This window comes from Phalacrocorax carbo, chromosome 11, assembly GCF_963921805.1.
Source record: "Phalacrocorax carbo chromosome 11, bPhaCar2.1, whole genome shotgun sequence".
In the NCBI taxonomy this organism is placed as follows: domain Eukaryota; kingdom Metazoa; phylum Chordata; class Aves; order Suliformes; family Phalacrocoracidae; genus Phalacrocorax; species Phalacrocorax carbo.
The window spans coordinates 8,129,873-8,142,710 of NC_087523.1; positions in this window are offsets into that span (position 1 = coordinate 8,129,873).

The window sequence follows — 12,838 nt, forward strand, 5'->3', positions numbered from 1 at the left end:
ACTTCGTTACCGGAGGTGCTGAGGAAATGAATCAGAAGTCATTAGTGAAGAGCTCTCAGTTCATCCCTTCTTCAGGAAGAAGTGGCTCTTCTAGGTATTCTTAATGGAAATTGTTCTTATAACATTGCTTCAATGTCAGGAATAGAAGGTGAATTGTTTCTTGAGAAGCATTATATTGCCACACTAGAAGTCAGTAAATACAGGTGTGTCTAACTTTTTGCTCAAGGAAGGGAGTTTTTATTTGGTTCAATTCCTTTTTTTTTCAAGCTACTTGCTGCAGATGTTTTCTTTAATTATCTTTTAATGGAAGAACAAATATGACAATGTGTTGTACCTATTAACACAGTAAAAAGATTCTTAAACTACTTATAGTCAAATTCATTTAAATTTAGTGGGATGAAGTCACTTATGTTTTTGATTCCAATCCGCTTTGCGAGTACGGCATTCGGCGAGGCAAGCTCACTTGCTGAATAAAGCATCTGTCCCTCCCGTGCACATTACTGATGCGTCCGGCTTTTTGCTTTAACCATAACTGCTGTGATTAGTAGTCGGTACATTAACTACTCAAGGTTTTAATTCAAAACCCTGTGGTGTGTGGTGCCTGGACAGCGGAGGGAGACACGAGGGCAGGTAGCGGGGGCACCGCCGGATTCAGGCGAGCAGAGAGCCAGCGCCCGTCTCTGCGGTTGCTGGGGCGATTTTATTCTCATGGGAGCACAGCTATTGCCCCAGGCTAGCAGGCTGCTGGGTTTTGGTGCTAGTCACTAGGTGGCAACGCGGCACGCAGGCACACAGCAGCCTGCAGAGCTGCTCTCCAGCCCTGGGGAGGCTGCTCCGAGCACCTGCATCCCCCCTCCCTTGCCTCTGGGGAGAGAGCTGTTTTCTGAGGACTGGACAGTGGTGTTGAGCTTGGGATCTCTGCTGTAAAAGGAGGGAGGCGGTTCGTGGCTGGCCATGTGAGGCTGTGCTCAGTGCCCCTGGCTCTGTCACTGGTCCAGGGTCCAGTAGGAAAACAGAGAAGGGGCATAAATGTGCTGATGGCTGTGGCATGTCCTCACCTCCCTGCCCAAAAGCAAGGGGTTCCTCAGGCACAGACCAAGCCTCCTCCCCAGCCAATTCAGGCCTTGTGGCCCCTCACTTTTCCCTATAAAGACATCGCTGTGACCCATGGCTGTGTGGGAAATGTTGCTAAAGTGGACTGATGACAGGCTAGCAGCGCATCCTTGCATAAACTCGTGGGTTTGGGGAACCGGGCTGAAAATGCTTCTCAGGAGGAGGTGGTCCGAGTACCTCAGGCAGTATCTTCCCCATGCTGTTGATGAGGGAGTTAGGTGCCTGCAAAGCACGTATTGCTGTACGCGGGCACTGCTTTGGCAGCTCTCTGCATGCCAGCGCTCCTGCCTTGACAGGACGGTGCTGTCGTTTGCTAACAGCAGCATCCAGTCTGTGCCTTGCACAACAACCCGTTTACTTTAGCTTTTGTCATGAGACGACAACAGTCAGTTGCTTGCCTATGAACAGCTGTTTGCACGAAGGGCAGCGGGGTGTAGTTTTGAAATGAGGCTTGTTCCAGGACCGTGGCTTTCATTTGCAGTAATGTTATAGCTGAATACTTCTCAGGAAACCTTTCATCCCATTCAGAGTGACTTTCAGCTTAGGCCAAACGTGGCGATGACATCAGGCTTCCCCTTTGACTGTTCCCCACAGTGACTAACACACTCTTAGTGCTAGGTTTTTTTTTTATTTGCTGAGTGTCTTCCATTATTGGTGTCTATGAGTTTTCTTGCACCAACAGTGCAAGGACTCTGCTCTAACGTTATACTCAGGAAGGAGCAGTTCCCCAGCAGAAATTAGCTGTTTCTCCCCCTTTTACACTAGATTTAAATGCATGCATCCCTGTTGATGTCCTGAGGTCATTAATGATGGAAACATTGTTCTGGAAGAGGAAACCAGGCACTGAGGGGGATATGCCATGTCCATTCCCAACCCCTCTGTACCCTCCCCTGATCCCCTCCTTTTTGTCCCAACTTCTTATTGATGGGATGAGAAGCTGGAGGGAAGGACAGGTGGGAATATGACAGCATTACGCATGAGATGGGTGCTCAGGAGCTCTCCTCTGCCTCCAACAGCATTCTTGCTGGGAGGGGTCACTGCATCACTGTGCTCCATGGTGAGGGCGACAGCTCGTGCCAGCCAAACCCCTTTGGGATACGGTACGGAATCTGCTTTGCTAACCATAAATATATCTGCTGTTGTACTATAGTGGTGGCATCAGCTCTATGTGCAAATGTGCCACGGTTGTCCTGGAATACCAAGTACCATAAATGAGTGGAATTTTTGAAAGGAATTTGGAGATTTTGTGGATTTTTCAAGCTGCTTCTGGTGGAGCGCTTCCTGGAATTGGTAATGAAATCAATCATTTTGCAACACTCTCCAGTTTAATGCATGCAGTCTTACAGTGGCAGCTTTTAAAGGCTGTTTGTCTCATTAAAGTTCTGTTAACTCATTTCTGAAATTAGAAACTTTTATGATTAATGACTTGTGGTAGTTTGCTTTAAAGATGATGCTTGCTAATCATGTTTGGTTTTTTTTCCAAAATCACTTCTGAGACTTGTATTATTGCCTTAGTTAAGACACAGTGACAGTGATACTTGGTACTTCAGGAAAAATAATTGGTAATGATGCAATTCGTGCCTACAAGAACTGTGTCTGAGGAGCAATTGCAAACTACATGGCTGTAAGAACAAAACACAGGGAGAATGATTTCTGATGAATTTTCCAGCTTTAGCACAGAAACTCCCATTCATTTTAATGGAGATCTGCTAGGCTAAAAGGCTTAAAAATCAGGACTACAAAGAATAGGTCAGATTCATCTTGACTTGCTTTCTTTAACCTTTTTTAGTGCCTCTGAGCTGCACTGACATGTAAATAACATAGGCAGTAACCTTTCCATCGTACGCACACTCACAACTGAAATTGCGAGACAGAAATAGCGGTTTCTCAAACAATTATTTCCAGATACACACGAGTGAGGATGACAGCACTGGGGGTGTTATCACTGAAAGGGCATCTGAATCGCAGCTTCCTGTGTTTGCACAGTGCGAATGCTGGAGTGTGGATGCAGGGTTCAGATCGTGGTGACATCTCTGCTCCTCCCCGAGTCCAAGGAGAGAGTAAGGGATCAATCCGGAGTTTTACAACAGCTCACAGCAGCTGAGAAATGCTGTGACCGATTCTGATGGTGTCCCCTGATGGGCCATGCCCTATGGTTTTCAGCTTTTATTTCCAGCTGAATTCGAAAGCCTTCATCCTGCGGCTGGGTCCTGCAGTGGTTTGGGGGAAGGTGTAAGAGCGGCTTCCCGCGCAGGGTTGCTGCGGCCGCAGCCCTGGGCTGTGCCGGACGGCCGGCACACTGCCCGCCAGCGCTCCCGGCTCCCTCCTCAGCCCTGTGCCTGCTGAAGCCCAGGGGGTCCCTCCTCGGGGCCTAAACCCCCCAAATGCACCTCTTGCCTGAGAAGTCATGCTCATCTCCCTCTCGAACCTCAGAAGTAAGCAGCCAAGTCCTGTCTGCCAGATATATTCACCTCTTGTGGGAGACAGTGATTCGTTTGTTAAGAAAAAACAAAAGACAAAATCCTGTCAGAGCCTGGATCTCTAAGATTAGTACTTTCTAAGAGGAAAATGTTTTATTTGCTCCACTCCTTTTGTGTTTTTTTTTCCTTCTGTTAAATATCTCCTGGTTTGTTGTGATTCCCTACTTTGAAGCGAATTATATCAGGCTACTCCTCTTTGTATATTATAGTGAGATTTTTATGCAATACTTAATTCGGTTATCTTTAAAATGACAGACTTGGCCCGTGCAGTCAGACTCCACACCTCTCCTCTCCCTTTGAAAAAGAATCCTATGAGTGTACTAAAGTAAGAAGTGTTTATAGAGTGACTCCATGAGTATAAATAGCTCGCAAGCAAGAGCAGCACCTGCCATCTTTGATACGTCTTGCGCTTCCCACAAATCACTCGTGCACGCTGGGTTTGATCACAGCTATTGTTTGTGCTAAGCTTCCTCCTACTCCTATAATCCTTCTATTTAAATGGGTGGAATATTTTGCATATGGTAAGGATTTTGGGGATATAAAACACAGCCAAGTATTTTGTGGACATGACGTGGTGTACGTGCGCGTGTTCTGCCAAGGGCAGAGAAATGGAAACGTTGACAAGCACCATGCTACTTTAAAAGGAAAGGATATAGCTCTTTCAAAAGTGCCTAGAGTCACGTACTTTGACTCTTATTGCTTCTTTTAAGGAGTTGCTGTTGCTTTCTGAATATAGTAGCTCTGCTAAATCTGTAGGATCAGCGGCTTTTGGTGGGCTGGTGTGTGCTGGGCTATTGCCACGTTAGCCTGGGGCGGTCTCGGGTGCATCAGCCTCCCCCGGTCCCGCTGCCCAACATGTGCCTGCCCAAGGGGTGGCAGTGTGCTTTGTCACCAGCTCAGGTGTCCCCATATCCATAACTGAGAGGGTGAACAGAGTCAGGGCTTTGTGTCCCTCAGGGACTGCACCTGAGGCAGTCCGGTCCCAATCACACCTCTGCTGCTGGCAGTGGCCTGGCAAGAGAGACGGCATCTGCCATCGGCTGCCTGCCCGCCCGTGCAGCCTCTCTCACGCCATGGTGATGTTTTCTCCTACCATGTTTCCTGCGGGAGGGAATTGAAGCAAAACATGCCCCAGCCCTTCATGCTTTACACCAATGCAGGGGATGCCCCATGATTAGATTTAGTAGAAAATGGAACAAGCCCTTAATGTCCAGTATTAGACAAGAATGAGGAGAAAGAAAATAACTTTTTTAACTGAGAGCATCTGACAGCACAGGGCCGTGCAGGGGAGCTACGGCCAGCAAGAGCAGCCCCCTGGGAAGCAGTGATTGATTGGGGTATCCCAGGAGGAAAGTGCCTCCCGCTAACGATGCCCAAGGCCCTTCTACCAGTGGCCTCTCAGATGGTGTTACAGCGGTCTGTTGTGTACAGGGTACGTGCTGTAAAAAGAGGGGTGCACAGCAGTCATAAGTGTCAGAGTCAACACTTTCTATGCAAACCCTTATAGACACGACTGTGTGAAGCTCTTCCCTCAGAGCAGCTCCCCTGCACTCGGGATGACTTGAAGAGCAAAGCCCTGAGCAGGTGGTAGGGTAGGGGTGGTAAGCAGCTGTATTTAATAACGCTGTGTGGCCGGAATATTCTGATTGCTCATTACAAACATCTAGTTTAATTTTTTTTTTTTCTCAGAAAAAATCCCAGTAGTCCTACAAATTGTATTAGTTGTACAGAATAAGCTCAGTAAGATCTAGTGTGGGAACTGGGTGCAACCCCTTCTCACTGAATTCTCTCCATTTCTTTGGTGGAGATGAAGATGTCGGTTTTTCCCATGTCGAGCCAGTAACGCAAAGCAGAGAGGAGTTCTACTTTTCAGTTCAGTTGTTTTTCTCTCTTAGATAAAATCCTCTCTTTCTGTAAGTTCCTTCTATAACCTCAGGTTTATGGGCATGAATTTTCACTTTGAAAAAAAGTGACCATATTCTCCAACACTGAATAAAAAAACCTCCAAATTTGATTGTTCTGGCCTCTGATGTTTTCTAAAGATATTTGCTTTATTTGGCTGTACACTACTTGTTTTGTTTCTTTTTAGAATATACAACCTACTTCTTTTGTATGTATTTTAATCTCCTTTGGTTTTATGAAGACAATAGATGGCTGAAAAAGAAGATGCCATGGTTTTGCTATGCCTTTTAAAAAAGCTTTAGATGCGTTGTTGTATGTATTCATGTGTTTTGCAAAACAAAAAAAAGTCAAGTTGCTACTTTAGGATCTACGAAAACTTGAGTTTAACTGTTGACATGATATATTCAGTTTGTTTGGCATTTGTTGGCAGCCTGTTCTGAGAAGCATAGATTTTATTGAATATGCTCTTTAAGCGTACCACTGCTGCTCTATTGTCGTGTTTTCCTTCAGACACAGCCAAGGTCATTTTTATATGCCATTGCCTGTAACTGCTAAAAGAAGAGAAACATGTAGGGGTTACCCATCCCAGTTAATCTTAAGCTGTGTGCTGTACCCAGTGTGGCTTAGCTTTCCCTCAAGCTTGAAAGTGCACAGCACCGGCCTGCTTAATACTGCTCATGCTGTGAGGGTTTTCCTGGTCTTCCAATGTTTAATCAGATCCTGAAACACTCCCCTTTTTGTGGGACAATATTCCGGCTGACCACGGCTTTTCTTCCAGTTTCTGTAAGGTGTTAAGGAGGTTCTGGACAGTTGCTCCAGCTGAAAATGTGCTTGATCATTTGTGGCGGAGCCTTTAGGGTGACGAGTCTAAAGCGAGGAGCGGGTGCTGGAGGCAGCCCTCCCCTCGGAGGGAAGGTAATGCTGGTTGCTATTTAAATCAGCAGCAGATATGTTGATATGTGTGTGACGTTCCTCAAGATGGCTCGGGGAGCCTGAAGTTTATAAAAGACTTTCTTCTGACTCCTGCTAATTTTAGCCTTGGAGTGTTTACAAACAGAGCAGCATTTGTCTCTCTGCTCCTGATCCAGAAGGATTTCAGCCCCATCCCTGCTGGCGTATTCCCTAGAGGAAAAACAAAAAGAGATACAAAATAGCGATAGCTATTAAAAGATACTGAGGGAGCATTCAGATTGAAGGCACAGAAAGCCAAATCTTGTGGCTATAAATAATATATCTGCAGATATGAAAGTCCCACCAGAAAGTAGGAAGGATGTACACCTAGGAATAATTTTGGTGGAAAGAAATGAGCAACAGGGAGCTGAGCCTGAAAGCACCACTTCTTAGTGGTGCTCCAAGGCGGTATCTAGCAGTGGCTCAGGAAGAGGCCAAAGCAGAATGGCATGACAAGAAATAACCAAGTTGTAGCTATATCTGACAGCTGTCACCAGCCCTAAGCCCGGGTGCAGTCCCGCCTCACCCAAAATGCCACGTGTTGGTGCATACTGGTTACTGCACACAGCATTGCTGCTCTGAACGCACCATTTAGCTACTGCTTTGAAATGAGGCAAGAGCAAAAAGTCAAAAAAAATTCAATTATGTCAACACAGTTCATATGGAGCTTTGGAAAGAGGTTTTAAACACACACAAATCAGTTTAAAATTCTTTCCCTTTTGGAGCCGTGACCTCCAAATGCAGTTCTTTGAACAGGGAACATCTCCTCGAGTGTTTGTGGTTTTCTACAAAGGGTGAACAGGCAGAATCCTCCTGGGCTGGCAAGGCAAGGACCTGCACTCGATGCCAGTTTGAAGGAGAAAGGCTGTAGCTACATGCTCTGCCTTGAACAAATTCAAATCCCACAACTTACCTCAAGTCTGCTTTGTAAAAAAAAGTCTCCAGGTCATGCAATACCTGGCTTTCAGAGCTAAAGCTTTGCTTCCCCTCAAAGATCAAGCTGGCTACTAGACCACTGCCACAGCCAGCCTCCTTGCGCTGCGGGAATTTAACGGTCACGAGGACTCAAGCAAATCTATGAAAACAAAAGGGAAAAGTCTTTCTCTTTTCTTTGCTTTTGCTCACCCATGGCACTGTGCGTGTCATTCGGATCAAAACGTGGTTGTCACATGAGAAATACAAGCTGCCATCTGATTAAGACATGTGAGAGGTTTATGAGGTAGCTACAAGTTCAGCTCAGCTGGAAATGAATGGGAAGCCTCAGAGCCTCATGGCATGGCTGTAGTGCCACGACCAGGGGAAACAGGAGAATCAGTGCATAAGTGCTCAGGGTAATATAGGTGAGCTTCATCTTCTGATCCTGGGTGCGAGCTGAACCTAGTTCATGACTTAGTGAAGGAAATGCTAAAAAATACCATCAGATGCAGCTTAAAATTGCTGCAAGTTAAAGAGAACTGAGGCATCTGGGATGAACTGCCTACAGCTTCACAGGGGGACACAATTTCATGCAGGAAAGGAACAGAAAGTAGCAGAGGGGTAATAGGTTCATGACAGGAAAGCAACTTATTATTCTAGTGCTGCTTAGTGTGTAAGAGCATGTTCAAATTAACAGAAAATATCTTGCCTTATGCACTGGAGGCTTCTCGCAACACTTAGAACTTTCTCTTAAGATGTGTATCTTGAACTAATTTAATGTCTTTCAATTTTTCCTTTAAGGATCCACTCTGAACTTTAAGCATAACTGTTTTTTTTAGATTTCTTTGAGCCCAAAATTAGGTCTGAAAAACTAATCATTACATGCCTCTTTCTGTCTCTCATGCTTGTAAAAATCAAACACTGATTAATTTTTACCATGCTTAAGAAAAAAGTCAGGCTTGAAAAAAATGTTATCTTATGATATCATTGCATATACAAGCCTGCAGTAATGTTAGAGCTCTACTTGGCAAGTTTCCTTTCAAATATTGCTGTATGCTCTTTTTCCTGCTGTTGCTCTATTAGCTTTCTATGTCTGAAACTCTGGTGTAACTCCAGGGAAGGCTCAGATCAATCACGTAACGCTCATCGCAGTACTCGCCTGCTTATTACCGAGGTGGCGCAAGGTTTCTAATATCAGGTCTCCCATCGCACCGGGACTTCACGTCCATCTGAGTTTACCTCTGGATTTCAGGCCCAGATTTGGTATCATACGCTTTCTGCCTCCCCAGCCTCTTCTTAAAACACCACTTTCTCTCAGCTCCACAAAGGCCGGAGCGAGATCAGCCGCCACTGCCAGTCTGCAGCTTGGCAGAGTCCAACATCAAAGCTCCTGTTCCAGCTTGACTTCAAAACCTTTCAAGTTTTTAAGACCTGATCAAGTAGCAGAAGGAGTTGTAAAAGGAAAGCTGTAATGTGCCGGATGATGGGTTTTGTGAAGAAGTTCATTTTCCTCTCACTTTACGCAGTAAAAAGTAGTGAGCAGCAGCCACAGTTTGGTTTGTGCATCTTGTCATCACATTCATGAGGGGTGTGGGACCACCTTCGCCCTTTGACTGGTGCTATGAATAGCAGAAGAACCACTCCTGGGTCTTTCATCTTTATGCTCTCTATAACAAACCTTCCACCAGCCTTGGAGAAGGGGCCTTGGGCAAAAATCGGTTTTGACATGAAGGCACCTGGTTTCAGTAAGGATCCTGAGTGCTTCTCCCTTTTTTTCCTGCTCTACCTGCAAAAGTTCAGTCTGCAGGTGTCTAATAAAAGCTATCGAGTAACAACTTTCTTTAAATTGAGAATGTTCCCCACTGCCTCCCCTGGAGAGGAAACTAACTGCCTGTCATTATTGCAAGGTTCTGACTTCACCCGCTTTGTGCGTGTGTACGCATTTGTGTAAGCTTAAGAAGAGCTGGATGAGGTGAAGGTAAAGAGTGGAGCTGCAGCTCCAACCGCTCGGCTGGTATCTTCGCTTCACGGCTGTTCTCACTGCCTTCTGTCTGGCAGCTGTGTTTTGAAGAGAATTCATACAAAACCTCACGTCTTTTAGTTTACCTGTGAATGCACAAGTTAGAAATAAGGAATCAGTTCAGGGTCACGAAGCTGAGTTTGTTTGTCTGCTTCTCAAGGCTAGCACGCAGGCAGTGCTTCCACGGTATGCCTTAAACCACGCAGTGCTTCGGCCTCTGCTGCCAGGGCTGGCTTTACATAAAACTTCCTGGAAGCTCTTGGGGGACCCATTATTGCATTCTCCCATTGCGACATTGCCACCTGCAATCGTATACCTGCAAACCTTCCTGTTCCCCATGTTATTTGGTTTTAGCGCGCTGGTGGTAAATGGTTACTGGATCCACAGAGGTTCTGGTGATGCTGCTGGTGCAAAGGAGGTGAGATTTCTTAAACAGCTGCATTTCAGCCAACTTGAGGAAAGGGACAACCTCAAAAAAAGGCAGGCTGCCAAGTAACCATCTACCAGAGGTAATCTGGGTAGGATTTTGAGGCAGAAAACCTCTTTCGTAGGTCTACTCAGGCTTTCCAGGCTTAATAAAAATCTGTGTAAACATTTCTCTTAAATAAAGATTTCAAGTGATAATTCATAGATTGTGTTAAACACTGTCAGTGATTTCCATAAATATATTGCATTTGACACGTGGTATTTGTGTAACCACCAGCATCCCCCAAACACATTTTGCCAAAATTCACTTATTTCAGAACTTCACGGTGTATTTCAGTATGGTTTAGTTTCAGTAAATCCAGGGCTTAAAACCAAGGTCTGCTGTGAGCCCTTAAAAGCTTTGTTAGCTGGGAGCAAAGCTCTGAGATTGCCATGTAAGATATAGTCTTTGTATATTAAAGCGCTACTTTGTGGGCTTTTCTAGAGCTGTAAGAAGAATTTTATTTTTTTTACTTAGACACCAAAACTAATACCATACTCCATTATAGAAATGCATACCTTTGTAAACTGTGATCAGTCTAGCTTAGCAAATGTACTGAAATGCAGAGAGAAAAAGACCTTCAAGACTGGTCTATTTTAGACTTCCAGTAATCTGGAAGACTTTGATCTCCAGTGCTAAAGGCCTCACATCAGCGCGGTGCTCGATCCAGCATCCTTGATCAGGATTTGCTTTGCAGTTCGCAGAGCTTGATCAGCCAGAGGGATCATTGGGTAGCAATGTGAGATGCTCCACTTCCCAGGTGCTGAGCACATTCCCCAGCCCAGAGAAGCAATCCAAAGCGCCAGGGTCACGGCACAGAATGCTCGATGTCCATTAATTTTAATTGAAATGATTTATAGTAAATAGATGAGAGATTCGCTATATGAGTATGATCATTACCCCTTACCACTAGCGTCTGCTTAGGGCTTCTCTGTTTATCAGACTGAATTATTTAGAGAAATTAAACTGCAATCTCCATACTATCCATTAGCTGGAACTCTATTTGCATATAGCAGTTGGGTTTTGGCAATCAAAAAGAGGAAGATTCTGCACAGCAAGCTGTCTGCCAAAAAAAGATCCTCTGTGTAGTGGTTAAGACTGTGTAGGAATAGGAATGGTAAAAATAAGAAGAGGACCAAATTAAACATCCATTAAAACAAGGTTGTGCCTGCTAGAGAATAGGTTGTGCTTTGGCCCTGTGTTTAGTATTTATCTCATCTGTAAATCTTTGTGTTTTTTGTTAAAACACACAACTGGTAGGAAAGAAATTTGCCCTTGCGTTCCAATTAAAACAGTGGCAGGCTAGGCAATAAGGAGATGTGCGACGGATTTGGACCTATTTTATAGGCGTCATTACAAAACAGCGGCAACAAAACTTTAGGCATGCCCACTTGATCATTTACTTATTTCATCCTAATGCAATAGATACCTCTAGATGCCAGTAAAAATATAAAAATATAATTTGAAATGAGGAGTAAGTGCTTGTATTAGTGACACTTTATCATGTCTGGAATCTGAAATTTAAGGCTTAATCCTACTCCACCTGAACATAAAGAAGAGTTTTACTTCAGATTTAACTGGGAACATACCAGGAACCATAATGACAAAGCTAATTTAAACTTGCTGGACTGCTTTAAAGGCATATTGTAAAATTCCCACTATATAAACGAGCAGAATCTGGACCTTTTACAAGCCACTGCCTGCAGAAAAGAGAAAATTTCAACTTGTGAATAAACCAAAGAACCAAGGAAAAAGTACACTGAGGAGCTATGCCACTACCGCATCTCTGTGAGTTCCAGAATTCCTCATGGGATATATGTCTCTATAGTTATTTTACAAGGGTAGCAAAAGCATGTTCATGACTTGAGTACGTGTTTTATGGACAAGCCGTACAGCTATTGGACATTAAGCAGCAATAGTTACGTTGTATAAAGGCACTTAGAGTTTACAGTTTCAGATTGTAAATGATACCCAACTTATCCAAGCCTGTGCCAAGTCAGAACCTTCTGGGAGATGCTTCTGGGGGAATAAATACCCTCAGCAGAGGCACGGCTCCGTGCAGCACGTCAGCTCTGCCGTGCATGTTTCCAGAGACCGAGCCTGCGCTGCAAGTGTTCGGGGAGCCCAAATGTGACCTGCTGTGTGTCTCTTGGCTACAAAAGCCTCGTGTTTCACTTCACACTTGGAGCTTGCGAGGCCTTGCTGTGCGTGGGGCAATCGTGTTCATCCCTCTGGGCAGGGCAGGTCAGGAGCCATAAAAGGGTATAGATGATGCTTCAGCTGTGCATGCTGCCTTGCTGGCTTGTTGCCATGCAGTTTAGATGACTCCATCACAATCTTGAGAGGAGCATGAAAAGTGTGTAATTAGAGCAATTTATTATATTTACTTTAAATTGTGCTCCCCCACCAAAAAAAGCCTTGAATTTAAACCCTCCCTAGCCACCCAGGTGGATAAGGAACACCTAAACAGCGTTTGCACAGGACACATCAGACTTCTTTGTATTCATCACTAAATCTTCTTCCTCTGGGTATCTGATTTGTCTGGAGGCGCAGAAATTGTTTCTAATTCAGAATCCGGGAGAATGCTGCCAGTGTGAGGCACAAGCTCCATGTCAGACCCACGTATAGGTGTGTTTCTGCACAAGCCTGGCTGCGGTAGGTAAGTTGTTGCGTATCATTTCTGTCGCCACAGCATCCAAGTGCTTCTCTCAGTATTACAGCTGTAAAGCAGCGAGGTGACACTTTTCCCTACTATTGCTGGGAAAGTGATTTTCAGATATACTAAAGCTCAGATTCATGTTTAAATATTTATGAGTTAGTTAACAAGATTTTATTGCAATGCCAGACCTTACGTGATTTACCCCAAACCCAGAGACTCTCACATGAAAGCAAGGAACTGATGAGGGAATCTGAAGGCTTAAGTCAGTGTCCCAGCCCCAGATAATACCATCTCCACTAGAATACTTAAGCCATCGAGGTAGCTTTGCAAGT